Here is a 4,965-nt window from a genome sequence, read left to right on the forward strand (position 1 = left end):
CTGGAGATAGAATCACAACTGGCTTAAAGATCCTGTATCTTCCCAGACAGCTAGGCCCTCCCACCGTCGTTTGAAGCATGTTCCTCTTGAAGCCCACAGAGGCCAGTTTTTTTTCTCCTTATATAAATAGTAAAATATCTATGTGAAAATATCACTTCATCAAGCATCTTTCAAAACAGCTCATTAAATCCTTGGAATGCAGAGTCAGTGAGAGGAATGCAAATTTTCATCTAGATTTTGACCCAAGGGCAATATATGCCCATCCTCCCTGCCCTACCTCATGTGGACCACCTCCATGGTAGGAGTAGCAGCCACAAGTCTATGCCTGAGGATACAGGGGGAGTGAAGGTGAGCAAATCAGGAGTCTCGTCTATAAATGTTAGGCCTCTCAATAACACCAGGGGCAGATGGAGAGCCAGGGGATGAGAACTGTGTTGCTCCTGGGCGTCTGGGAGTCTGGGCCCTATTTATGTCTACCTTGCTTATCAAAAACTGAGGGAGAGGGATGGGAAAGGTACTTGAAATCTGTACTTCCTTTAGCTCAACAGTTATTTATACTGGGTTATACTGACATTGGAAAGACAACTATTTTGGCTGTCAAGCAGGGCTGGAGTTGTTGGTCATGGGGTTTGAAGGTGATGGCCCTGACTGAAGGCCTCGAGGCAGCATCTCCCGCTGTTCCTGCAATCGATACCTGGGCCTCGGTCCACTCAATGTCATGAGAGGAGACAGAGCCCTGAAGCAAAGAAATCTGGATCACAGAAAAGTATTCAAGGGTCATGCAAGCCAACGGTTGCCAACTGCACAGTCCTTCAGGAGCTGCAGGCAGTGAGGATGCCTTAGCCTCCCATGTGTCCAAACAAGATTGATAGGAGAAGCCTCCTGTTTTGATTCTGGAGATGTTCATATCCAGATGAACTCCATACCTAAAGAATGTGCTGAAAACCCAAGTTCCAGAAATATAAGGTCAGGTGTCCAGAGCTGTACCCAGGAAAGTGTACATAGTCGCTACAGAGTCACCTCCACCATGAAGCAAGGCAGCCTGATGATACTGACACGGAGTCTGGAGATCATGGTAGTAGCTCCTTCTCACAATTCCGATATCTCTTCAAGGGGTTGCAAACTTCAAGGGGTTCTATTTATTTTGATTCTGGGTGTCAAACTTGTTATACAGCATACAACAGGAGTTGCCCTTGGAATTGGGCTACTTACAACTTTTATACATGCAACCAAAAGCATTTTAAATCAGGTTTTTCTAAGGGAAAGGTGCTCAGAGATTCAGTGTGCTTGGTTACTGGTATTCATAGCAGGATCTTCCATTCTTTCATATTACACCTTTTATTCTCAGTCACTTTATTATAGCTTAACTTTTAAAAAGTCTGCTCTAGACCCCATTCGAGCTTCTGGGAAGTACTTCGATTGCTGGAATTACAGACTTCATTCTGAAATTCCTCTTCATGGGCTTAAAATGCCTATTTTACTGGTGTCTTCTTTCATCATGCCTTTTCTTTTCTTTTATATTTTTAATTTTTAAAATTTAAGTATAGTTGATTTACAATGTTGTGCCCATCTCTGCTGTACAGCAAAGAGACTCAGTTATACACATATAGACATTCTTTTTTAATATTCTTTTCCGTGTATAGCACAGGGAACTATATTCAATATCCTGTGATAAATCATGCCTTTTAAATCCAAGGGTTACTGGCATATGATTTTAGAAGAATTATGTCACTATTACCAAACTTTTGTTCCCATACCAGTTTGCTTTCATTACCTTATAAGCTATGGGGAGTTTGGTAATGTAACCAGATGGATTCTTGGGATATTGCTGGCTTTACTCTACCTCACACTAAAAGTTCTAGAATTTTTTGCACACCTAAAACTTTCAGACAGGGTTTTGCCAGTATTTTTTTTTTAACTTTTGAATTTTATTTTATTATTTTATACAGCAGGTTCTTATTAGTTATCTATTTTATACACATCAGTGTATACATGTCAATCCCAATCCCTCAATTCATCACACCACCACCACCACCACCCCGCCACTTTCCCCCCTTGGTGTCCATACGTTTGTTCTCTACATCTGTGCCTCTATTTCTGCCCTGCAAACTGGTTCATCTGTATTATTTTTCTAGGTTCCACATATATGTGTTAGTATAAGATATTTGTTTATCTCTTTCTGACTTATTTCACTCTGTATGACAGTCTTTAGATCCATCCACGTCTCTACAAATAACCCAATTTCATTTTTTTATGGCTAATATTCCATTGTATATATGTGCCACATCTTCTTTATCCATTCATCTGTCCATGGACACCTAGGTTGCTTACATGACCTAACTATTGTAAATAGTGCTGCAATGAACATTGGGGTGCATGTGTCTTTTTTTTTTTTTTTTTTTTTTTGCGGTACAGGGGCCTCTTACTGTTGTGGCCTCTCCCGTTGTGGAGCACAGGCTCCGGAAGCGCAGGTTCAGTGGCCATGGCTCACGGACCCAGCCGCTCTGCGGCATGTGGGATCCTCCCAGACCGGGGCACGAACCCACGTCCCCTTGCATCGGCAGGCCCCACTGCGCCACCAGGGAAGCCCTTGTGTCTTTCTGAATTACGGTTTTCTCTGGGTATATGCCCAGGAGTGGGATTGCTGGATCATATGGTAATTCTACTTTTAGTTTTTTAAGGAACCTCCATACTGTTCTCCATAGTGGCTGTATCAATTTACATTCCCACCAACAGTGCAAGAGGGTTCCCTTTTCTCCACACTCTCTCCAGCATTTGTTGTTTGTAGATTTTCTGATGATGCCCATTCTAACTGGTGTGAGGTGATACCTCATTGTAGTTTTGATTTGCATTTCTCTAATAATTAGTGATGTTGAGCAGCTTTTCATGTGCTTCTTGCCCATCTGTATGTCTTCTTTGGAGAAATGTCTATTTAGGTCTACTGCCCATTTTTTGATTGGGTTGTTTTTTTTGATATTGAGCTGCATGAGCTGCTTGTAAATTTTGGAGATTAACCCTTTGTCAGTTGCTTCATTTGCAAATATTTTCTCCCATTCTGAGGGTTGTCTTTTTGTCTTGTTTATGGATTCCTTTGCTGTGCAAAAGCTTTGAAGTTTCATTAGGTCCCATTTGTTTATTTTTGTTTTTACTTCCATATCTCTAGGAGGTGGGTCAAAAAGGATCTTGCTGTGATTTATGTCATAGAGTTCTGCCTATGTTTTCCTCTAAGAGTTTTATAGTGTCTGGCCTTACATTTAGATCTTTAATCCATTTTGAGTTTACTTTTGTGTAAGGTGTTAGGGAGTGTTCTAATTTCGTTCTTTTCCTTGTAGCTGTCCAGTTTTCCCAACACCACTTATTGAAGAGGCTGTCTTTTCTCCATTGTGTATTCTTGCCTCCTTTATCAAAGATAAGGTGACCATATGTGTGTGGGTTTACCTCTGGGCTTTCTATCCTGTTCCATTGATCTCTATTTCTGTTTTTGTGCCACTACCATACTGTCTTGATTACTGTAGCTTTGTAGTATAGTCTGAAGTCAGGGATCCTGAATCTTCCAGCTCCATTTTCCTTTCTCAAGATTGCTTTGGCTATTTGGGGTCTCTTGTGTTTCCATACAAATTGTGAGATTTTTTTGTTCTAGTTCTGTGAAAAATGTCATTGGTAATTTGACAGGGATTGCATTGAATCTGTAGATTGCTCTGTAGTATAGTCATTTTCACAGTGTTGATTCTTCCAATCCAAGAACATGGTATATCTCTCCATCTATTTGTATCATCTTTAATTTCTTTCATCAGTGTCTTATAATTTTCTGCCGAAAGATCTTTTGTCTCCTTAGGTAGGTTTATTCCTAGGTATTTTATTCTTTTTGTTGCAGTGGTAAATAGGAGTGTTTTCTTAATTTCACTTTTAGATTTTTCATCATTAGTGTATGGGAATGCAAGGGAATTCTGTGCATTAATTTTGTATCCTGCTACTTTACCAAATTCATTGATTAGCTCTAGTGGTTTTCTGGTAGCATCTTCAGGATTCTCTGTGTATAGTATCATGTCATCTGCAAACAGTGACAGCTTTACTTCTTCTTTTCCAATTTGGATTCCTTTTATTTCTCTTTCTTTTCTGATTGCTGTGGCTAAAACTTCCAAAATTATGTTGAATAAGAGTGGTGAGAGTGGGCAGCCTTGTCTTGTTCCTGATCTTAGTGGAAATGTTTTCAGTTTTTCACCATTGAGGACGATGTTGGCTGTGGGTTTGTCACATATGGCCTTTATTATGTTGAGGTTAGTTCCGTCTATGCCTACTTTCTGGAGGGTTTTTATCATAAAAGGGTGCTGAATTTTGTCAAAAGCTTTCTCTGCATCTATTGAGATGATCATATGGTTTTTCTCCTTCGATTTGTTAATAATTGCCAATATTTTTTACACTACCAAGTTACGAAGTGGCTGCCAGTAAGAGACAATGTTCAGATGTGGACGATATTTGTTCAATATGTCAAGCTGAATTTCAAAAGCCAATTCTTATCTGTCAACATGTATTTTTTGAAGAGAGAAAACTGTCCACTGTGCAGAACTGTGATTTCAGACCATATAAACAAATGGAAAGATGGTGTCACTTCATCACACCTTCAAATATATTAAGTTTTGAACTTCATATTAAGGCCAAAAAATACTAATTTCATTTGCTTACAGTGACTATTGATAAAGGCATTAGAATGGATTTCAGGGCCAGAAGTTAAGAAAAATGTTTCCAAATAGTTATAGAGTATTATAATAAGACTTAAGTGTGTAGTCCAAATTAACAAAAGATTAAATGAAAGAACCCTATATTTTAAAATATACATAAGTAATGTTAGGGCTTCCCTGGTGGCGCAGTGGTTGAGAGTCCACCTGCCGATGCAGGGGGCACAGGTTCGTGCCCCGGTCTGGGAAGATCCCACATGCCGCGGAGTGGTTGGGCCCGTGAGCCACT

General features: G+C 39.9%; 1 pseudogene; it reads left to right on the top strand.

The window, feature by feature from the left end:
- The first annotated feature begins 675 nt into the window (after positions 1-675).
- Positions 676-4,634, top strand: LOC101328788 (E3 ubiquitin-protein ligase RNFT1-like; annotated as a pseudogene).
- Positions 4,635-4,965: the final 331 nt, after the last annotated feature.

This window comes from Tursiops truncatus, chromosome 3, assembly GCF_011762595.2.
Source record: "Tursiops truncatus isolate mTurTru1 chromosome 3, mTurTru1.mat.Y, whole genome shotgun sequence".
NCBI lineage: Eukaryota > Metazoa > Chordata > Mammalia > Artiodactyla > Delphinidae > Tursiops > Tursiops truncatus.